At 34.0% G+C, this 25,757-nt stretch overlaps 1 protein-coding gene across 5 annotated transcripts in view; it reads right to left on the bottom strand.

Moving 5' to 3' along the window:
- LOC124367412 (amyloid protein-binding protein 2) overlaps positions 1–25,757 on the bottom strand; it is a 257,150-nt gene that overhangs the window by 119,586 nt on the left and 111,807 nt on the right. The gene's annotated exons all lie outside the window — the stretch shown is intronic.

The raw sequence follows: 25,757 nt of genomic DNA, 5'->3' as shown, positions 1-25,757 counted from the left end.
GGAACATATTAATCTTCTGTCCATATAAACACTTAGGTACATGGGGAATGTTACGGAATATCATGAATTAATTTGCAGTTTTCTTACCATCCTTTCCAAATACGGGTTTAGAAGATATATACCACAGTGGTGAGACTAATTTATTGCTCAGCCTTAAAAACATTCCAGTGAATAATCGTTTTAGGACGTTTATGTTTATATATTTCTGTTCTCACATCTCTACAAGAGCCTACCTAAACGTCCATAACTTAACTTTTTATCGAATTCTTCGTAGGTTGTCCACTTGTGTGGACCATCGGTCAATGATACAAAAAAATCAGTAACACTACGATTCAAGATCTGAAGTTTTAACTAACCCTCAGGTAAATAACTAACCTGACACATAATTACAATCTGGGTTAAAATAAACAAATCATACCAGAGCGTTGTGACACGCGTAAGTCAGGAATCACAACCACCATGTTGTGTGTGGAGTTAGACTTCACTAACTCTAAAACATGCACTTAATAAAAACAAAACACAACACTAATTGTTGAAACAGAGGGTTTTGCCTTGTCTTCATAGCACAATAATATAACTTCCTCGAATACAGAAAAGTATAAATTTTCACTATCATTCAACGTAAATTTACAGGTGTTTAAAGTAGGACCTTTAGTCAATATTATAATTAGGCCAAATAATTACAAAGTGACAAAAATGTTAAAACTCTTACAGTATGTACATGATTATATCTTCAGGTAGTGACGTGTTTTTTTAAACTTCTTAAGAAGAAAATATTATAAAATACGTCATTTTCTTAAATTATATTCTTAAATTAATATATAACATGAAACTGGACAGATCAATGATTTCACAGGTATTGATAAGAAAACTGTTCACACTTTTTTTGTATTCAGGGAAATTATCTTCAAGACAAATGAATTTAGCAAACAGTATTTTCCAAATCCAAAATACATTGGATCACCTTAATAACTATGAAAAGAGAAAATACATATGTGAGTAATGAATCAGAGCAATCTAGCCTCAGTAATCAATTTTTATTACTGCAATTTTGAAAATTAAAAATTTCAAACACATAAAAAGTTGGAAAACTTCACAAATATCCTTGATTTTCCAGAGAGTAGACCTTGCGTCCATATCGGGATTGGGCGGCAGGAAGTTTGTTCGGTAAAGTTAGTTCTGTTCTTTAAAACATAGATAGCGCTACTGTACTAAATATTTTGTTTCCATTTAAATCTTGTAGTGATTATCTAATTTTTATTTAATTTAATTGTTTAACGTTCAGTATTTTTATTCAGCTAGTACACAATCACAATGTTATAACCAAAAAAATTTTAATATTGGATACTGGATTAATATTTTCTCATAGACTGATACACAATCAAAACTAATACTAATTCTGTACTGAGTATTTTTATAAGAACTAAATAAATTCAATCGAATACACATTTTTATCGTGTAGAACACGAATTTCATGAGCAATAAATTTGGAATTGATTAAACAAATGCAATATTTAAGTTACTTCTTTTATTTGTAACGAATAAATAATAGTTCGTTCCGTACTTGAAACGTTTTCAACAAACGGGAACACATTACAATAATTCTTAATTAACTGGTCAATAACGCCTACAATTTTGAAACGCAAAACCTTGACGACATGTATTTTAATACCCGCTTGTGTTAAGTAGGCGCTAAGATTCAAAGTATAAGTCTCTTTTAATCGACTTCAAAAAAGGAGTTTTTAACTTCGACCTGTTTTATGCCTAATTTTAACGTTTTCCAAACATTTTTTTGAAACTACTGAACCGATGTTGATGATTAAAAAAAGATTGTGGAGCAACCTCTCAAATGTAACGGTTAGGAACCACTGTATACAGCGTGTTCCAAATTTTATGCACACTGAAGGCATCTTGGAAACTATACGAGATACAGCAAAGATTAAATAGACAAAGTTTTGCCTAATAACAAGACCAACAAATCAATGGGGTCATCCTCATTATTGATTGCATCGATTTCTCGTTGCACTCAAAAAGTTTCAAATTGTCATAGCTCACTTATTAGTAGCTATTTTAAAACGTTTTTTGCGTGAAATCTATTAAACTTCTTCTAGTTTTTGAATATTGTAATTAAAAAAACAAATTAAAGACCATCAATAAGGGAGTTGTATGGTTCGATTCAATTTTTTAAATCAAAGAGCCATATTTGCTTAATCAATAGAAAGTAGATTTTTTACTGAATTAAAAAATACCATATATTCTTAGTGGTTTTCATCAAAGAATCAATAAAAACCCCGTTTTTTTATAGTTGCTAGAAGAGAATTATTATCCTACTATTCGGATAGTTGGTAAAACTGACTGATATTTCGCTGCACACATTGTTGGAATCAGCTGTTTAGCGAAATATAGAAAATATCTGACATGGTCAGTCTAAAAATGGCTGTTTTTGACATTTTTGAAATTGATTAGAAAAACAGCATGTTAGTTTCAAATTATATCATAATTTATAATTTTACAGAAAATAAATTTTTTATTGGAATATTTAAAATTTAGAAGAAATTGTATGCAGATTTCGTGTAAAAATGTTCTACTACATGGTTAAAATTGATATGTTGTTCTTGTGATCATGCACAACTTTGTCTATTTAATATTTTCTGTATCTCTCATAGTTTTCAAAATCCCTTCAGGGTGCATAAAATATGGAACAATACTATATAAAAATGAAGTAATTTTTAAGTCATATATATATATATATATATATATATATATATATACTATGCTGTTCGAATTAATTGGGACAAACATGTTTTTCTGGTCTTTGTTAGTTTGTGATAACTGGTGATGTCCCAGGACCGCTTCAAACCGGTTATAACTGCATAGAAGTAGTGTGCTGGGTTGACCTTGACTGTAAAAAACTTGTTTGACTGGTTTTGGAGTGTCATTCCTTCAGTTGTGAGCCTTTCTTTGTGGCGGTCGGTGGTTGTGGTACTGTGTTCCGTTTATTACGTGCTTCTTCAAAGATGGATATAACACCTAGGAAGCGTGCTAAAGTTGTTGCTCTTAATGAACACACGTCTATGACTGTGAGAGATATAGCTACAGCAGTTGGTGTGGGAAAATCTAGTGTTTCCAGAATTTTAAAAACATATCAAGATTCCGGATCATTGTCTCCAAAAAGAAAAGGAAAATGTGGGCGCAAACGTAAAACAACTCCAAGAACTGACAAAATTCTAATAAGAAATAGCAAAATAAATCCAAGAAAGACAAGCACAGACCTTCGAAGGGATTTGTTGGATTCTGGTATTGAAGTGAGTACTTCAACTGTAAGGAAAAAGACTTCTGGAAGTTGGTCGAAAGGCAAGAAAACCGAAGAAAAAACAATTTCTTACTAAGAAAATGATGCAAAAAACGTTTAGTATGGGCTAAGAAATACCGATCATGGACTGTAGATGACTGGAAAAAAAGTTATTTTCAGTGATGAATCACATTTATTTGTGCAGGGATATCTATCAAGTGTTGTTAGGCGGAGTGAAGGTGAACCTTTGCGAGAAGGTCATATCCAACAGACTGTTAAACATCCTTCTAAACAGATGTTTTGGGGTTTTTTTACCACAAATGGTACTGGGAGCTTAGTTCCCATCAATGGGATGATGAATTCAGCCAAATACATCGACATACTACGCAGTCGGATAGTTCCATTTATGGAAACATTTGATGGAACATTTCAACATGACTTAGCCCCTTGCCACAATTCAAAATTGGTCAAGACTTTTATGCGGGAAAACAAAGTAAAAGTGCTTGATTGGCCTGGTAACTCACCCGACCTAAATCCGATTGAGAACTTATGGCATATTCTCAAGAAACGTTTAGCTAAGATGGATTGCACTACAAAAGAAAAAATGATAACAAGTGCTATACAAGTTTGGTTTCACGATGATGAAGTCAAGAACATGTGTGCTAAACTAGTGGAGTCAATGCCAAGACGTGTAGGTGAGGTCATTTCTGCTAAAGGAGGACATACTTCATACTAATGTATTGATTGTTCAATCTAAATAAGGTATCTAATGATTAAAAACTAATGTTTTAGGAAAAAATTGGTTTTTTTCATTTGTCCCAATTAATTCGAACAGCATAGTATATATATATATATATATATATATATATATATATATATAAATTCCTTATAGAGAGTGTCTTAAGATTGCTACAAATGACCTGAGTAATATTCAAAACATAACTTTCTCACGTTTCCGGTTTGGTTGCTGGATGACGTGTTTGTAAATGTGTTATGGAATCTAAATTACAGAGAGTTAAATATTTTAATAACCATAAATCAGATTATAAAACAAAGAAAAGGGTACTTAGGTTAGCCAACGAATTTAGTCCGTATCCGAGTTCAGTTACAGTATAGGTCAGAAAACATTAAGTAATAAAAAGTAAAAATATAATACATTAAAGAACCGGGCTCAATTAGCGATAAAATGTTATTAATACAGTGAAATAACTAAACACTGTAAAAAAGAAAGAGATTATTCAAAGCCGATACCACACATTATTAAAGAAAAAATATTATTCAAATGAAAAAAGTGAAGATGTGAATAATAAAAGCTGTGTTTTTTATGTTCCAATATTAGTTCTGCTTTGACCAGACAGACATTTTAAAAATGCCATACTCAAAAGAGCCAGGAAAATGTATAACTAACTTATACAATTTTGAAAATCACTTAGTAAAAAACATGTATTTATAAGCTTAATAAAATAGGCTTCCTCACAGACAGGCTATGTACAAGATATTATTAAGTATTTTGCAAAACTCAAAGCTGAGTACACCTAAAAAGTTTGCTCTAAATTACTATCTAGCTCCTGAACCTCAATCAACATTCCCCAAGGCACAAAAATTGTTTGAAATAAAAATACAGTAATATAAAAAAGTAAGGTGTTAGTGCCAAAAAGTTACATAAGTTGGTATCAAAAACTGGTATCCCCGGAGTTAGAATCAAACATGGATGGCTCTCTCCATATTTTAAGCTTTAATTACTAGTTAACGAATAAAGTCAAGGTAAAACTAGTTTTTCGAATACCTTTCCTGATCTTTTGGTCGTTTTGTTTAACCTACTGGCAGTAATACTATATGTTAGTAAATATATGTAACAGTTTTTTTGCCTACCTGAAAAACTCCTTGAAGGTGTAGATAGCCGATTTTGATACTACTCGTCTCAAATAATGTTAATTACTTTTTAGATATATTTTTACGTTGTTAGTTTCCAGTTCCTAGCAAAGAACGTAGTCAGGAACAAATTTGAGGGGGGGGGGGGATCCAGGCAATTGATATTTTCTCGTAGTAGACATAGAGTAAGGCCCATTTTGTTTCTTAAAAAGTTCTTGAACCATTTCTTTGTTGAGAACGATCTTTCAGCAGTACATGTTAGTAATACTGAATTATTTAAATAACAACAATCGTTTACTAAAAAAGTAAGTGAAAATTTTAAAATTTGGGGGGTCCAAATCCTTTCGACCCTCTCGCTGGTTACGTCCTTGGTTCCTAGGAAAATTTGACTAGCTCATTACTAGTCCTATTTTGTCTAACATAGTTTATGGAAAAAACTTTTCTTACATCACCGATATATAAAAACTTTTTCACAAATCGAGATGAATGGAAAAATAAAATTCTATAAAAGTATTACACGTAAAGAGTAAAAATAAAAGATTAATAGTATGTCTAAACCATTTGAGCTTGTAGAGAAAAAATGTGTATACTACAATAAATAATGAACTTTATTTGTTTTTTTATGTTTGGGCAAATTTTATAAAAAATTGTATCTATCGGGTTTTGAAATTATATACCGTGAGTATTTTGAAGAAAATCAATTATCTCAACAGATACAGCGTGACACCGCATGTAACCTGTACTAGCACCTGGAATTATCGTGAATACCATTTGCAATACAATTAACCTTTTTCAAAGTATTCTCAAGTTGAAGTCGTCACATACCCATGCACGCCATTGTATTTGTAGCTGTAAACCACATAATAAACTATTGCGTAACTATATTTTTGTAAATAAAATTGAGTGTGTTTTTATTATATAAAATAATTAATACTATACAGATTATTTTATTGAAGAATTTTTTTTCAATGTTTAAGTGACACCCCTAGCTTTCTGTTTTGCTAAAAAAATCAAAGTTCCTGAAAAGTTACTTTCAGAAAGGTGAAAATACTTTAGATCATGCCACAAGAAATTTAGCAGGCATTGAAAGTAGTACGTTAGATCATCTTGGTATATAGAGCAACGGAAAAGTACTCAAGAAGGATATGAATTTTGAAGAGTTGATGTGACCTAAGGGAATTACACAAAATGGAATTGAATTGGCCATATTATATTAAAAACATACCATTCACTTTTCAAAACTCATAGTAACACATACTAAAAGTTTATTTCTTCATCTTCAAAATTTTTTGAAAAACCTTAGGCCTATTACTGATTGAAACTTATAATTATCCATAGTTTTGAAGTTCACAAATACCTCGATCTGGTATACTCTTACCTTATAAAAGAACCAGAATTTGAATTTGCTAACGCTCCAACAGTTCAGTTCTTTGTGGGCCATAAATTATTAACTAGTTACAAATTTCTGCAGTCTCATAGAAACTACATGGTATCCTTAAATTAAAACGTGATTTCTGTTTTTGTTGAACATCAGTGAATCAAATAATAATTTGTCTGAGTTGTCTGTTTGTCCGCAACATATATCGAGAACGGATCGCAGTATAGAATCAGTTTTGCTGTCACTGAAGACATTTGCAAACTTCCTGTCATATCCGTTTTTCTGTGTGTCTGAATGTCTGCTTTCTGCTTTCTGCAGGAAATCTGAACGAGTTGAGCTTGTAAAATGTATGAAATCTATACTATTATATAAAATTCTAATAGTGCCTCGCTGTGTATTTGTGTTAGACATTCTTAGGATCCCTGGTTAACAAATAGGCCATTCTTATTTCTAAAGTCTCTGCGGACTACACCCCACTGGTCTTAGATACTCCGTTTTGCTTAATCAGCAGATAGTAATTGTATATTTAATCATCTGTCAAAGTCAAGAATAATAATTATAGTATAGCTTAGGCTCAGTATTTAGGCTGTTTAACTCCTTACGTGCAACAATATAATGGCAAGGGGTTTTTACATTTTCAATTCATCTGTTTTTTTATAAAGCTCCGGATCTATTGGTGTTTTCATCAAAGCCATTAAAAATTTATTGCGTTTTTTTATATGCATGAAAAGAAGTTATTTGCATAGCCTATGTTAGACAAAATAGCACTAGAAATGAGCTATTCAAATTTTTCTAGGAATTAAAAAATATAACAAGGTAAAAAGTATATTTTTCATGCAAAATTATACTATTTATTGTAATATGAATCCAAATAAATAATATATTTTATTAAAATTACTAAGTATTTTGTACTTACAATAGTTTATACCACGAAAAGTCTTTTGGTTCTTTATAGAAGCCTATGACTCATGGGGCTGGAAAATTGATTTCTGACCGTCTGCAGGTCTGCCTATCTGGCTTCTGTCCACACGATATCTCAAAAACAATCTGACCTTTTGCATGAAGCTTAATTTCTATGTGAGGAACACTGCGTTCGATGATGACGCATGTCACTCCATGTGATTTGGCTGAGCGTTAGCGAATATCCCCCCCCCCCCCAAAAAAAAAAAACAAACAGTTTGTGTGTTTCCAAATCCCTAAGCGTTTCAACAATGTTATCTTCCTAATCTACTAAAGAAACTTTAATATTGTATTATTTTTGCGTTGTCACACTCATTGGTCGAATTAACAAAACAAAGCGAGGCCAAATCTGATACCAGTTATCATAAAATATAGAACCGAGTACGGTGTCTCTCAGGGATTAATTTTCGGTTCTTGCTTTTTTTATTTATCTCATTAATGCTTACTTGTCATTACAACGTGGAGGACGTGTGACATATTTCGATAACACTATTCCTTTGTTGAGAACAAAATTTAAACGTTGATATCAACAGAATCTTAAATTCATACATATAACACAAATAGTTTATACTTATTATTATTTTTATCAAAAGAGTTTACACTTTTCAAATTATATGTTGTGTACACATTTGATTTGTGAAAATGAGCTAAGACTAGAATTAAACACAAAAATACTAAAGTTATGGTTGGGTTTAACTTAAAAATTATTTAACTGAGTAATTGATCAAAATAATAGGCTCAAAAGGTAGCCTTTTAAAGAAAGTTTAAAGCGTTTAAAGGAACAAAATGTTTGAATGGGGAGGTAAACAAATCTAACGTTCAGAGAACATTGGTGTAAAATATTATCTTTAATAAGATAACAACTTTGTGTACTGTAGTCATCAAGCATACCAAATTTGTTCTTAAAATATACAATTGTCGCAATTAATATTCTTAAATCTACAAATAACTTTTTAAATGCTCAAAAGTTACTAGAATTGTAATTTTATTGGCATTTTTTATTGGCAACATGGCATTTTTTTAGCCATACTATTTAAATTTGAGTTTTTGTATAGGTACGATCCCCCCCCCCTAAAAAAACCTTAATAACTAGAAAAGATTACTATTTGAATGATTTTATATGTCTACTAAAGTAACTCCATGAGTTATACTTCCATGCGAATCCCTTGCGTTTCCGATTTGTTCAATGTTCTATAATCAGCTAACAGTTTTTTCTTTACTTCATACTCTTTCAGTATACTCCGAAGCACTGGTGGAATTAAGGAGGGGGGGGGGGGGCACAGGAGTCATGATCCCTCGTCTAATATTTCCAGATATATAAATTTTGTTTCTAGACTCCAAAATGCGTAAAAACGCATTTTAAGAAGTGTTTTTTTTATTTTTCCGGGAGCAGGTTACCCCTTTCCGTAACCCTAAGATCAGTTGAGACCCCTCCCCAAACTATACTAAATCCACCCCTGATTCCAACCACTTTACACATCCTGCACTATAGGGTCGGCTCGAGATAGAAACTTAACCCACCTTCTTTTGGCGTCCTACAGACAAACCCGACACAACCCGCCTTCCCTTTTCATGTCTTTCTCTCCCGTTTCGTTGTTATATTTTTTTTATTTTTGGATTACATACCCGCTTTGTAACGACCACACCACCAAACTTCCAAAATAGTAAAATTAGTATTTTTTATTTATTTCAACGGTACAACTCCAATTTTACAAATATTACAAGTAGATCTGAATGAAACCAACAACAGATAATAAGTATACAAACAAAACAATATCAAGGTATTTTAACATATAGGTTATGAGTGGACCGGTGGCGGGAGTTGATTGTGCAGATGTAGGGATGTATTCAGTATTTCAGTTTAGGGGGCCAAATCCACAAATAAAAATTAATGTGAGGGAACAGAATAACATTTTATTTTCAACGTTTAAGAATTAGTTAAAGGATTTTACGAACCCTAAAACCTTTAATAAGCAAAACAGCCTCTTCAATCATTAAAATATATTCATCACTTATTCAATAAAGTAGATGAAGGCACGCTATATTTATTACGCAGCAATGGTAATCTGGTAACGATCATATTATTTACATATCTAACTTTGCATCTCTAATACTCATATCTGGGGATGCTTTTGAACCAGGTTCAGTAATGAAATAGCTAACATGAACATTTTGAGCTGTTATGATATTTCTAACTTTAACACTTATAACTCAAGTCTGGTTCATAACTTAGCTCGCCTCCCCCCCCACCGAACACACATACGATGTAATCTGGGTGGGGACTTATTCACATAGTATAACGTTGTAATTTTGAAACTTATTTTCTTCTGGTGAATGCGTATCTATCAATTAGGTGATTGATTAATTAATACCAGATTGAAATATAATGTTGTTTCTAAAAATGTCTGTGATATCATCAAACATGTTTGTGACGAAATGTAATTGGGTTCTGATACAATAACAAAATGGGGAGTATAGATTGCTATCTGAGGAATTTTGGTTTTTTACTATAAATTCACAGAATTTATTTTATGCTAAAGTTTTACAGGAGGTTAATAAAAGTCCCATTCGGGCTTGATAATTCCCGAACGATTACAGGTAAAGCAATAATACTTTATATATCATTACTGCACCTTTAAATCTACTTTTTGAAGATCTACCATTTTTTGTTACGTCAAGGGGATGACCCGCAAGGAGTCAGTGGGAAATCTTAAATGAGAGCATAGGTCGAGTAGTACATCAAATTAAAGGTCTTTATTAGCAGAGAGCAATGCCGCAAATCCGACCTTAAAAGGTTCACTGATAAGACAATTACGTTGGTTTGAAACATTTACAATGTAGGTCCTGTTCTAGATGGTTTGATATTCTTGTCTTAGCTCAAGTTGTGAAAGTTATATAGGTGCAGTAATGATATACCAAGTTTTATTGCTTTACTCGTAATTGTTTCGGAATTATCAAGTAGGACTTTCAATTTATAGTTTGTAGATTCTCTAAGAACTAACCATTAGTTTTCACGCCATTTTAAGTATTCAACGATTAGTAAGTATTCATCTACCTTAGAAACGTAAGTAAGTAGGTCAGAATGTGACTACGAGACTCCCTTTGAAGCAATTAACATGAACTGTGCCGTATGAAAGTTTGCTGGACTGTGCTTTTGAACTAATGTACTAGCTATACATAATATTATAATATAATATACTATAATATTTTTAATGTTGTTCTGTTTATAAAGAAAGTATTTTATATAAAAAGTAATGTTATTATGTAACTTTTACTATAAATGTAAAGACTGTTATTTACCCCATCTTAGTTGTCTTTTGACAAAAGTAGGCTTCTCCGATCTGTGGTATACGAGATTTTCTTGATTGGGAAACAATCATAGTATGGAACATACTACCAACTATGGAAAAATTGCTAAGAAGTAAATTACAATGGCTATAAATATACACTTTTTAACGCATTTTCTTCATCGTGGCAACAAGGAAAACTAAAAAAAAAAATATAATTAATTCAAACTAGAAGTGCTCATACACGTGCAAAACCATCAAAATTGCGGGCGAAGCCGCGGGTAACTTCTACTTTTAATTCGAAACTAAATTAAGTACAGCTGAACTAATTTGCAATTATTACAGACATTATATAAATTCCCTAAAATAAATTATTTTAGGGATGTTGCCACACGCTGATTCAGTTTGCACAATGCCTCCGTTTACAAAAGGACTTATTTTGTAAATAGACCAGTTCTGTAATTTGTTTACGACATACGCACAAGGATTGTGATCAGTTACCGGGTCTCGGAGAATGACGAATAATATATTTACCTGTAGGTCACTATAAGCAGTGTGTTATTATTATAAAGGTGGCATAGGCGTGGTGGGAGAGCCCTACCCCAAGCTTACTACTCCAGTCGTCTTCTGCTACTCACCCAGCCTTCAACTGCTACTCAGTATCTCAGGTCAGTCCACTAGAGCTACTCACTCACTTACGTCCTACCCTTAACTCTGTACAATATCTTCTACTCACAAACCTCGTGTTGTTATATTTCCGAGAAATATTTTATGGTTAATAACATGTGTACTAATGCTAACTAATGCATTATACTCAAACATAAATTAAAATATTTTTTTGAGTAGCGTAAATTCAAAAGTTTAAAATATTTTTTCCCTGGTACAAACAGTTTTTTTCGTCAAAAAACGCAAAGGATTTTGGGATGAATATGTTCCGAAATGTTACTAAATAATTTTTAACACTCAAAATTGAAGTTTAACAGTATAAAGAGGATTTAAGGTTTATTATTAGCAAAGATGATATCTCATAAAATAAACAATTTTATTACGTTTTATAAAAATAAGTATTAGGCCGAATTCGGTAGGGTGGGAATTATGTTGCGATTTATTCGAATGTCAGGGTTTAATTGTCTCCCAACGTGAAGGGCAGTTGTTAGGAGGTTAAAGGGTGAAATTTGTATCTGTAAAACACTCTGAATTCTCCTATTACGAACTTTTGCACGTAAAAACGTTGAACATTCCAATGTAAAGGGCGCAGTTTTTGTTGATTTAGACGAGAAAACTGTTCCTTTATTATATTCATAGTTTATTTACCTTTACTATTTAATTAGCAACTATCACCTGACTAATGTATGAACGGAACTCAAAAATAAAAATGATAAAATCACGTAATCTCGTTTTTTTCATAATGGAACATTTATTGCTGTTCGTAATGCATACAGTATTGAAACATTTGTGACAAACTAGGCTGATTTGAAATTTCCAAACACATTACATACAAAATTCCAATAATTTTAATTAGTGAACAAAATTGTTTTATTTCAATCCTCGACATGACGCCATTGGAAACGTCAACTCATTGCGAAATTAATACCTTGGGAATGTCAGAGTTCCTAACTTACTGCTATAACGGGACGGGTTACCTGACTTACTGATTGAACGAATTAGCCATTTGCCATTAACCTATGAATATGGAATTTGATACATATGTGGGCAATAGGAACACACCGGAAATGTTTAAACTTTAAATCCTCACCGTAGAGTTGGAGTAACACTGCGAGGTGGCCAATAAAAACTTTAACTGGTTTAGATTGGAATTTTCCCTTAAAGATGTTTCGAATATTCAATAAAAAGCCCTTGAGTTTGAAAGTACTCTTAAAATGATGTCAGGGCGAGTCAAAGGCAAAGCAGGGCATTTAGGGAGGGAGAGACAAAATGGGTTCAAAAGGGAAGGTACTTTTTCAACCCATCTTGAAACTTTGGATGAGGCTAAATGAACCCAGCAGACTTGGTTTCAGGATTTTCAACTAAAACGTTTCATTCATTTTGAACCAAAACTACAGCACATTCGTCGATCACATTCGTATTCTTGAATATGCAATTGCCTACATTATTCTTTAAAAGTCCAAATAGGTAATTATTAGGATCCAAAAATATATACTCAATATGTTTTAGGTAGTTCAGATAAGTGATTTAACACGTATTTAAATGTTGTATATATTTATGTGAATTATTATATCATTATGGATAGGTTTAAAAGTAATGTTTAGGAACATTCTGTAATCAGACGAGAATAAGTATATGATTTTTACAATATGTACATACAAGTTGATTGGAGGATATGACTTTTTTATGTACATACAATTAAAAATGTAAACATTCCATAAATATACGTTTATAAAAAAATATCCAATGCAGTTTCTGAAATATTTTAGTTATTTACATTCCTCGTAAAATAATAATTTTTTTCTGTCTTTAGGAAACTTTCTTAAAGGGCTGGGATTTGGTACTACAAAAATAATAACAAACTCAATTACGATACCTTAAAGGAATTTTCTTTGGTCAGATGACGTTTTAATAATTTGGAAAAGTATGCATATCTGATAACAAATATTTTCGAAATAATCGAAATTTTTATTCCGTTGAGAGAAATATCAATTCAAAGATATATTTTCAATTAATCTAATGATTCAATATAACACAAGCTGGCTAAATTAAATAAATAAAAATTATTGTCTGCTTCTGATATTACCATTTTAGAAAAGAATAAAAAATATAAAGACAGTTTTGAAAGAGTTTAAATATTTTTAGACAAACATGAATGAGTTTTTTCAGATGACTATAAAAATTGCCCAGGAATATGAAGTAATTTCGTATTATATTATTTTACTTTAATACCGAAGTAAAGTCTGAAAATAACTTTAAAATTTTAAATATTATAAGCCTAAGAAGTCTAAAAATGCATACGTAATGCTTTATATACAAATATATTTTAATACCTTCAAACAAACTTGAATGGAATATTCAATTTCTAGGTCAAGAGAAGCGCAATAAAAAGTAACAAAGCAACACAAATGTCCAATCAGAGTGCCTATTTTGGAGACAACAAACGATAAACAAACAATAAACGATAACAAAACGATAACGAAACGATAAATGATAAGGGCGATAAATCTGTATTAAAGTTGTTCTTCCAAGTAAAGTGCAATCAATTTATTTACATTATCAGATATCTATACTAATGCAGTATTATCTAATGTACTCGAAATACTAAAATATTGACTTGCTTATCATGTTATAAAACCTGGATGATATGCTATAAGTCATTCAAAATTATATGAAATTGATTGAGTTGATGCGGTACCCATTGATTTTGACGTTTCTTACACTTCGGAGGCAATGTTGATCGAAATAAAAAAATTCAATCTGCAGTGGTATTGAAAGCCAAGTGCAAATTATTTCTAGAGGGTATTAAACCTTCAAATGCCCTGCGTTATAACGTTTATAATTTGCAAAAAGTAGTCTTGTGTCCTTACAAGTTAGACCTACTTTTTGGTAACGATGTTGCACGACCAAAACAAACTAAAACAATTGGAGGTGTGTGTCCTTGAGGTGAGTGGACACCTGGCAGGCGTGATTGTCTGTCTGTCTGTCTATCTGTCTGTCTGTCTGCTGCTGCCAATCATCCTATTAGTCAACACAGTGTGTATACATGTACTGGTAAACCGAGGAACTCTCTGTTTATAATTTTTTGTTGCCTTAGAAGAAGTAATATTGATTTGAATACTGGGCGTGGTTTACAGCTACTTTTCACACTTTTGTTTTACACTGTAAAAGAAATTTATTGATTTAATCTGCATGAGTTTAGTACATAAATCACCAATCCACGTAAAGGTGGAGGATTTTAATTTTAATTACAAAAGAAACTGTTGCAAATTATATTTAACGGATTGCGCTGGTATTTATTGTAGACTACATTTTAAGAAGAAAACTCTGAGAATACTACTATCGCAAAGTGTAGGTAAAAAGTAACGTATACTTATCGACATTTTTAGAACTGGTTTCTACCCTCTTCTTCAGGGAATAGACACTAACATATAATTTAATAAATGACAAACTAATTAAAAAATAAAGAACATTTTGATGAGTAAGTCCAACTTAACAACAGAAAGGGTTTTGAAGTCATTAATTCCATAATAACGTTAATTAGGGTTAGATATGGTCTTTGTAAAACTTTGTGATTAAATAATAAGTTCAAAGTGTTACTATGAGTCTGTAGAATTAGTTTAATCAGTTTATTGGTTTCTATTTTTAATTGGTTTTATAATTTTTATTTATTGTATTGTGTACATATTTCACACGCTTTATTTTATCTACGTTGAAAATTACTTTTATTGCCTAAATCAAGTCTCTCTTCCCTTCCCGCCAACATAATAAAAAATCAATTAATATCAACATTAAAAAACTGGCAACGATTTATCTAAAACAGGTATTGATACAGCTAATCATATATCATAAAAAGCCTGATTCATAAATTGAAATTTATATAAAGTTAAAATAATATAAATAAGGTACTAAAAAAAAAATGCTAGCCCTATGCTAGCCTAAAGAGATATTACAACAAAATTATAATAATCTAATAAATAATCCCAAATTGGGTCAATAATATCTTTTACAATGTTCACGTAAAAAATTTGTGAAATCTAGGATCTCATTGACTATTGCAGGATTATTGAAGAATCCAAAAACTAAGTAAGTGTTAAAAAAACGTAAACATTACTCTATGGCATATTACGATTATGGTATTGTTAAAAGAAACTGTGAGAAACAAGACTAAAGGAGCAAAACAAAAGCATAACATAAACAAACAATATTGACAAAAACTGCCAACAAAAAGTTCCAAGGCTGAACGGTGATTATTCACAAACCACTAACTACCGACCAATGTTACTGGTGTAACTTATTTCAGAAATGTTGAAAATTGATTTCTTCATGAATACAATTTGTCACTACAGTGTTAAGCAGTATTTGTAGACTTTACAGTGGGTTATTACAAGGAGTTTGTCCTTCATAAATACTTAATTATGACCTCTGAGATGCATTGATTATTTCAAAATTACCCCCGTACCTACTCTGCAATTCGAATTTCAATTAATTTGAAAGAGACCACAGTTATTGATTCAGTTTAATATACAGTGGATAACAGGAATAATCATAGGGCTGAGAAATATTTGTTGTCCTTAGGGTACTTACTATCCAATAAGCGCCCAAATTTCCAGGATAGCTCAAATATAACCTTATCTAGACTATAATTTTATGTGAATGAAAAACCACTAAGCATTAATGGCTGGGCATACTGTGGAATTAAAAATGTACACCACACTTAAATTATTAAATAGTTATTAAAGCTCCGGACATGGCCTTTAGAAATTATGTTGTTCTGCGTCCGTGTGATAATCCTTAAGATAATGGTTTAAAGTCTTGAAACTAAGTACATGGGTTCCTCTTGCCCTGTTGATTTTGGGGTCAAAATATCATATAGTGGACCTTCCCTCCGTCTTTCAATCCGTCTCCTCGTCTGTGCAACAAATCTTGATAGGAAGGTCCTAAAGACTTGAAAATAGGTACCTGAGTTCCTTTTGCCCTATGGAAGAACCCTATTGATTTTGGGGATAAATATCATATAGTGGACCTTCCGTCCGACTTTCTGTCCGTCTCTTCGTTTGTGCAACAAATCTTGATAGGAAGGTCCTAAACACATGGAAATAGGTACCTGGGTTCCTTTTGCACTAAGGAAGGACCCTTTTAATTTTGGGGTCAAAATATCACAGAAAAGGTAATACGTTTGTCTTTCTGTCCGTCTCCTCGTCTGTGCGTTAAAAGTTTGGAAGGTTTTAGAGACTAAAAACTAGGTTCTTTTTGGTCCAAGGAAAAGCTGTATTAATTTTGGGAACAAAAGATCAACTGGCTGCCCGTCCGTCTGCTGGATAACTCTTTCATTCAATTCCGTTAAATTAGGTTTTTACACTACATCATCCTAATTCCAGTATGAATACATCCGGATCCTTTGTCCTCTTAAGCTTTCTCTACTGAAGTTTATCTCCAAAACCTCTAAAACTTACATTGTAGCTTCAAATACTTTTAGCTATCAGCTAACTAAGGTCATCTAACCCAAGATTTCTCTGTCAACTACAGACACGGCGAAGAAAAACTTCTAGAAGAGTAATCAGTAGTATGATAGAGAGTAACTGTAATATAGACTGACTAATTGCTTTCATAGCTTCAATCGCCAGTCGATACGTTAGGATTTGGCTATTGTCCGTTAGACAAATTACCTCTTCGTCTCTAATCTAATTACCTGGGGTTGGTCAACAATAGAAGGCGGAGTGCTCCCAAAGGACTATCGAAGAGCGATGATACATTCACAAGGACTGATGCACAAAAAATATCTCTTTGTTCGACGCACCGCCTTGGGTCCCGTTATTATCACAGTAATTGTTCTAACTGACCTGTCTTTTATTTATCATTTTTTGAAGGGCGGGGAGGAAAGAATCTTAAGCACCTCTGATCACATCACTGATTAGCTAGACCTGATCATAGGGCTGACGAAGAATTGTGAAGGTTTGGCATACTGAAATTCTTGGACAGTTTTGGCCAAAGGATAAGTGTGTTGAAAACTCCCCTTAAATTGTGATAACAGCCCAGGAGAAAGATATGGAAAAATAATGTAAATTACTAATGCATTGGGTTTTTAATGTTTAATTGTACGTTAGTAAACTGCATTAAAAACAGTCAATTAATTTTGGTGGATTCTTCACTTTCTATCACTGTTATATGAAATGAAATGAAAAGTTTCTTTATTAGAGGCGAAGTTAGGACTATAAATTCCTCTCTACCGCTTACCCTCATAAAAAATCAAACTATCATATACATTTATAACTAAACATAAATCTATTTATTTAAGTTATATATTAAATGAACATTAGCTTAAAAAGCCTCAATAATTAAATAATAATACTAATAATTTATGTGTGTAGAGTATCTATTTTCAGGAGAATATTCTGATGAACAAAAATAAATTATAGGTATTATTGTAGAATACATTTTACAATGGTTATTATTTATTTTAATTTTAATAACAAATATTACCATGGTCTATATTTTAGACAAACTTTAATTTTAAAGATAATGTATCTACAAAATCAGTAAGTAAAATATGGATTTTTACCATTTTTCTTGTGTCTTAATGTACACATAAATTCAAAATTTCCCACAAAAAACATGTTATTCAGTAGTCATTTCTAAAACATAATGTATTTTTATGGTAAGTTAATAGTTTTGAGTAAGGGATTCTATTAAAATAATGCTGATATCACTAATATCCAGACATATATAGCTAGTATAAATAAACAGGCAAATTCTTACGTGAATCTCTAAACTTTAAATGGTAAATCGTTGGCTGAGCGTTAGCGAAGTTTATCAATCGTGGGGTGGAAAGTTGTATTTCCTCTTTCTGTCTGTCTAAATGTCTATCTCTTCGCACGATAACTCGAAAATAAACTGGTGTATAGGCTTCATTTATATATTTGCAACACTGAGTTCGATGATTGAGCATGGCACTACATGAGATTTGGCTGAGCGTTAGAAAATGTTTAAGATTTTAACATGTGACATATAAGCAAAGTGTAGATTATTCTTACGTAAAAAGAAACAAATGTTCAGTCGGTAACAAGATCTGATTTCAGCGAACTCTTGCATTGTACTACCCTCCCTATATCACGTGAATTTTTATCATTTAAACACTACCATGAAACATAATTCAGTAAACAAAATACTAGTTTATCTTTGGGCAAGGTCACCTTGTAGAAACATATTTCGAGAAAGATCGATATGCATGACTTCTACAATGGTGCCTGTCCAACCACAAGTTTTCTTTTGTTTACCGGAGGTGAGGAAATATCGAGATTGAAATGATCTGTAGGTTTGAAATTGTCATGCAACCTCAGCGTAGCCTGTTATGCGACGTGCGGTGTTGTGTACTCATTCCTTGTATTATATGATACTGAATTTTTCATTTACTAGTTGAGTTGTGAACAAAATTATAATTTAGAACGTTATTAGAGTTAAACAGTTGCCCATGGAACACAAGACCAGAGACCGAGGTCGGGACTAGCGCGGTGGCGGACCGTAGGAGAGCGGCTCGCGACGGTATGTTTTAAATAAGTTTTCTTTTTGGAAAGAACGATAGACAAAAAGTGGCCAACCCGTCTCGGCACGGCCAAGTCCCGCCAGCGAACAGTGACATCAGCCTACGCGATTACATAACTTAACTGTCTGTCGTCTTGTCCGTCTGTCGTCTTGTCCGTCTGTCGTCTTGTCCGTCTATTATCTTGTCCTTCTGTCGTTTTGACCGTCTGTCGTCTTGTCTGTCTGTCGGCTTGTCCGTCTGTTGTCTTGTCAGTATGTCGGCTTGTCTGTCTGTCGTCTTGTCCGTCTATCGTTTTGACCGTCTGTCGTCTTGACCGTCAGTCATCTTGACCGACTGTCGGCTTGTCCGTCTGTCGTTTTGCCGACTGTCGTCTGTCCGTCTGTAGTTTTGAACGTCTGCCGTCTTGTCCGTCAGCTATCTTAACCGACTGTCGTCTTGTCCGTCTGTCGTCTTGTCCGACTGTCGTCTTGTCCGTCTGTCGTTTTGACCGTATGTCGTCTTGACCGTCTGTTGTCTTGTCCGTCTATCGTTTTGACCGTCTGTCGTCTTGACCGTCAGTCATCTTGACCGACTGTCGTCTTGTCTGTCTGTCGGCTTGACCGTCTGTCGTCTTGTCCGTCAGCTATCTTAATCGACTGTCGTCTTGTCCGTCTGTCGTCTTGCCCGACTGTCGTCTTGTCCGTCTGTCGTTTTGACCGTATGTCGTCTTGACCGTCTGTTGTCTTGTCCGTCTATCGTTTTGACCGTCTGTGTCGTCTTGACCGTCAGTCATCTTGACCGACTGTCGTCTTGTCTGTCTGTCGGCTTGTCTGTCTGTCGTCTTGTCCGTCTATCGTTTTGACCGTCTGTCATCTTGACCGACTGTCGGCTTGTCCGTCTGTCGTTTTGACCGACTGCCGTCTTGACCGTATGTCGTCTTGTCCGTCTATCGTTTTGACCGTCTGTCGTCTTGACCGTCAGTCATCTTGACCGACTGTCGTCTTGTCTGTCTGTCAGCTTGTCCGCCTGTTGTCTTGTCAGTCTGTCGGCTTGTCTGTCTGTCGTCTTGTCCGTCTATCGTTTTGACCGTCTGTCATCTTGACCGACTGTCGGCTTGTCCGTCTGTCGTTTTGACCGACTGCCGTCTTGACCGTATGTCGTCTTGTCCGTCTATCGTTTTGACCGTCTGTCGTCTTGACCGTCAGTCATCTTGACCGACTGTCATCTTGTCAGTCTGTCGTCGGCATGTCCGTCTATTGTTTTGATCGTCTGTCGTCTTGACCGTCAGTCATCTTGACCGACTGTCGTCTTGCCTGTCTATCGTTTTGACCGTCTGTCGTCTTGACCGTCAGTCATCTTGGCCGACTGTCGTCTTGTCCGTCTGTCGTCTTGTCCGTCTATCGTTTTGACCGTCTGCCGTCTTGACCGTCAGTCATCTTGACCGACTGTCGTCTTGCCGTCTGTCGTCTTGTCCGTCTGTCCGTCTGTCGTCTTGACCGTCAGTCATCTTGACCGACTGTCGTCTTGTCAGTCTGTCGGCTTGTCCGTCTGTCGTCTTGTCTGTCTGTCGGCTTGTCCGTCTGTCGTCTTTTCCGTCGGGAGGAACGGTCCCGTTCTTACTTCTATCCTATCTGCTTTTCCAGTCAGTAGATATGAATATGGGGTTCCTAGCTCACTTTTGGAGGCAAACCGCAATTCAACGAAAAATCCTGTTCAATGTACCATAAATGAGTCTGAGAAATCAAACAGTAAATCACGAATAAAATATAACCGTATCTATAGCTGTTTTACTGTTCATTGTTGGCTTCTAATTTCTTAAGCCATATTCATTGTTACTCCAGTCTATTCACCTGAAGAAGGCAAAAGGCGTATTTCGAAACGTTGCGTTTTATTTATTGCACTTTAACCGATAAAATGATTGTATATCGATCTGATATTGTGTACACTATTATTGTTCATAATAATCGCCAATGTACAATTCCTGTTGAGGCAATGAAGCAAGTTTGAGTGCGGAAATTTTCATTTTTTATATGTTTAACTCAGAATATTGTTGTGAGTAGTTTCCTAGTCTACACTAATAATAATCTGTTTAATCGTAAATTATAAATTGAATAGGATATATAGTGTGGATTATTAGAATTTAAAGTATGAAGGGATTAGAATTTGAATATTTCCACAAACTGTATTTAGTTTGAGACAGTAAGGCGATCCATGGCACACCCAAATACTAAAATATGCGTAAGATGTAATGATAGTAGAATTAATAAAGTTAAAATAATTTTTTTGTACTAAAATTAAGGAACTAAAAAGTAAAAAATACATATATTTTCAAAGACGCGCGACATTTTATGGGACGCATGTATTAGCCAATTTATTGTATAGTTATACTTTATAAACAGTTGCAGTCCTGTTGCAGTCCCTTATTGCAGTCCTTCTAAATATAGTGTGTTCTAATTAATATAAATGAACGCAAGGAAAGTTTTAGAATTAGAACTTTACATCACAGTAATTGATACTTTCAACAGTTGAACAATGACAGATGCTCTGTATTATGTTCTTATGTTCATTATGTTCTGATATATATATTATTATATCGTGTGTTTATATATATAAGAGGTTGTACCCCTTATTTAATAATGAATCATAAATATAGGTACTCAATTTGCCTTGTCAACGAAGTGTTTCATTGACATCATTTCATTTATAAGAAAGGTCCCCTTCCAATAATAGCGGACTACTTTGCAACATTTCTGGAGCTGAAGACGGATGAGTTGCCGATATGTAGTTTTCTTCCGATGACCACAACCTTCCTCACAAATGCTAGACACCTCATCTGTTTAGAATAATAGTCTGAGTCTCGTCCCTGTTAGAAACAATGTCGAATCCACCTGGAGCAATGAGAGGGTTGAATGCTGAAATTGGAATTTTTCAAATCACCATTTGCTATCTCAGCTTGTTGTAGGAAGATTCTTAGGTGTTGGAGAATTAACTTTCTTTCATATTGACAGGTTGGATTTCGATTTTAAATAGCTAACCCGTGAAAACCTTTGCAACTTGGTTAAAATGCAGAATACCCGGTATGAAAGTAAGTTGTATGGGGACAGATTTCCGCTGTATGCACCCAACGCTTAAACTTTTTTCAATGAACTTAGAACGTTATAAAACGAGTTAGTTGAGTAACAGAACTAACATTCCATCAATCAACAAGCATTTCCAGGTATTGTGATCGGTATTGTTGTCGCTGTTATCTTATCTTTCTCGAGAATCCCGATTACGGCAGGCCGCGCGTGGCATCACATGGTTATTTAAGTTTTTTGCACGGTACATAATTGCCTTTCCATTACAATTCAATTTATATTTCTGATCAGCCCCTCTAGAATTTGATATTTTACTGATAGGAACTATCTCGAGGGATGTTTTTCTTTTCGTCGACATCAGCTCGGTGCTGCAGAAGCTTGCGCTGATGGCCGGAGGTACTCGCATTTTGGGTGGCGGAGTGTGATGAAGGATAAAAACAAGTTTTGTATGTTTTTTTCAATAAAGAGTTTAGTTTTTGTTTGGTAATATTTGTTTTTGTTGAATTTTTGTGTTTGGAGAAATGTAGGGGTTTAGTTGATATAATACGTAAGTACCCTTTTTTTCTTAGCTAGTAACCAATTGTAATTCATTATAGTCATCCGTAAATGAAAAATTAGCGTTGAGGGTATAATGTTAGTTCTGTTAGTCAACTACATCGTTTTATAACGTTATAAGTTAATTGAAAAACGTTTAAGCGTTGGGGGGATATAACTGAATCTGACCTTGTGTGGTGACACAGACAAAATAAAGCACTGTCTGTGAGAAGAAGTAAATGTACCAACGCCTCAGCTCTAAGATCACGTGCCTATAGCATGTTCTTAGCGGTACAAATTCGAGTATAGGTCCATTTAATGTCGACTCTTTCACCAGACAAATACACACGTGTAGATAATCACCGACAGGACACAACCATTAGCGGCAAACGATGTTTGTGATACCGGCATCAGTGGCTCTTAGCGGCCGCGTCTGCTGGTGTCTGCATGAAGAATGGCCGGGACACAAAAGTCCAGCTGGCAGTTCAAAGCTACACGTGGTTTTTGTAAACTGAATCTATGCTGATGAACTTGTTGGAGTATTTCCATCCTTCCAAAGACAATAAACAGTACAAACCCTTTATGTGTGTTGAGGTGGTATGTGGAATGAGTGTGTTTGCCCTGCTTAGTCGTGTATCGATTTCTTAGAGAAGAGTCGGCTCTAGAGAAATGACCTTGAGGTTTATCTCATAACACCAATGCCACCTTAATCACGTTTACGCTCTCGTTTGTGGTCGAAGAATTACGATTGATGTCTCATTTAAAAACATGATCAATACCAGTCCGAACGCTTTTTGTCTTTCTTGTAGCGTGTGTACTTTTTCAGTATTCAAACTCTAAAATAAAAAAGGATTAGGATTTATTGATAAAAAACTAAGGAAACATCTTTACAAAATTGGAAACGATTGATCTAATTTAATATATCTAACATAATACTACGACCAAAATATAAAGTCTAAAATAAATATAGTTGATAGTACAGCCGGCTTTCTTAAGTTGTAAAGTTCAATGTGGAATCCGAATCAAAGTTCCATGTGAAATTAAATTATTTACAGAAAAGGATCAGTTTTCGTAAATATATGTTTTGACTGGCAGTTATGACATTTTTAATGTTAATTACTGGACGGCATTAAAAAGTAGAGCAACAATGCTAAGACAAAGAGGTTTTACTGCTGCTAACTATTTTGTCCGCTTCACTAAAAGTTATTATGGGACTCCTTTATGCTATTGATTGTTTTATTTTTACGCCAGTTTTACCTTATTTACAATATTAATTTTTTAATAAAAGAGACATGGACATGGGTTTTAGCGATTAATTGTAATTCTACGCGGAATACAAAACCAAGTTTCCAACACATCAACTAAATTAAAAAGATCCCACTAGACCATAACGACTTCACTTCAAACCACTTACATGATTATGGTTGGTAACAGCTACAAGGAACCTAGTTTATGCAATAATTTGGCTTTGTTTCTTGCATTCTTGTTGTGGACTAACAGACAATGAAGTCTTCAACGAAAGATTTTGGAAAGAGAGTTGTTCCAAAGGAGAAAATTTATAGGGAGGGAACATTAAAAAACATAGAAATCTTACGTATTCTAATGTTTAATTAAGTATTAACATTAGGATATCAAAATATCCAGGAACCTTTAGATGCGTAGCACACTCGTCCAAATTCCACACGCTGCACTAAAAGGAAGGTGAACTGGAAGTTAACTCAACATTCACATTAGTAAACCAATTGCCTAACCATTGTCTAAACATGTAGTACACTCAGTTGTGCATCTCAGATGAGGCAATGAAAATACCTATTCACCTAGATTGCACTATAATTTGTAGTCTAGGTGTCTGATGTCGAAACGATCTAAAGAGATACTTTTGAGTTGCTTTGTTGCCGAATTTATCTCTTTAGACAAACATGACTCAAGGAGTTAAATAAACAGCGTCAGATTCAAGACAGATTCTAAAAAGAGGGCTGCTCCAAAAGAGTGAATTCAGGGAAGAAATCATTAAGAACCTTTAAAATCCTTGTGGATTCCAATGTATAATTAAGTCAGTAAGTGTAAGAGATTTTGTTTAGTATTATGTTCGAGTATGAAATAATACGAACAACTTTATTTTTTAACCACAAGTCCTGAGATTAGGTGGAACAGAACTCGTTATCTACAAAAAAAAAACAAATAATATAGCTCACAGGGACGATGCAATGAGAGATAAGTAACAGTGATAAGATAAACTTGGTTCGTTGATTTGGGTCGCACCCTATTGGCAGTCTTGAAACAGGTACATGGAAAATTTGTAGAAAATAATAGTTCCGTCGATTTGCTGTAATAAAAACTTCTCAGGATCAGTTTTTAAACGATTGCGAAGGCATTGACGGTGACATTGAGTCACAACCCGGTGGCCCACTTGGCCGTCAACAGGGCATTGAGACATCTTCAGCATAACAATGTCCTCCGCCGCTCACCATGCCTCGCACCTCTTCCATGGGCTTAGCCCACCGACTGCCAAGAGGATTTGTCAGATCGATCCTGCTCCCGAACAGATAACGAGAGATAAATAACCTAACCTGGCTTCGACCTTGGAACCTGACGAAAGAATTTCGCAATCGTAAGATACTTCAGACGATTAGGTTATCGCAGAGCAGTGCCGTTTTCAATAAACAATATTGCCAGCAGTTACCCTCGGCTTCGCAAGACATTTCATAGGCTTTGCTCGATTATAAGAATTTCTATTTCGTGTGAATTGTTTTTTCCGACGCCAATGTTGAGTTTACCTTGTTGCCATGATCAAAGGAAAATCTGTCGAAAGGTGTATATTCATGGCTATTGTAATTTACTCAGGTCTTTGTATATTTAGTTCCATTTTGCACGTATGTACATACACAGGCCTGAGAAGCCTATTTCTGTCAAAAGACAACTAAGATGGGTTTTATTACAGTCTTTTTATTTGTAATAAATGTTAAATATTAACCATTTTTATATCTAATACTTTAATATTTGTTAAACATGAACAGTTCAAAGTATATTTTTACTACAAGTTTTAATTTTTTGATCTGGATATTTTTTTTACTTTGTGTTCAACTGCGGTCGCAGAAAGGTTGAAATAAGAAATGATATTACTATCAAGCTTACTCCATGCTTTCACTCTATAAATTTAAATAAATTG

The sequence above is a fragment of the Homalodisca vitripennis genome, chromosome 8, assembly GCF_021130785.1.
Source record: "Homalodisca vitripennis isolate AUS2020 chromosome 8, UT_GWSS_2.1, whole genome shotgun sequence".
NCBI classification, from domain to species: domain Eukaryota; kingdom Metazoa; phylum Arthropoda; class Insecta; order Hemiptera; family Cicadellidae; genus Homalodisca; species Homalodisca vitripennis.
The sequence above is the reverse complement of the archived record's forward strand: the minus strand, read 5'-3'. Positions and strand labels throughout refer to the sequence as shown.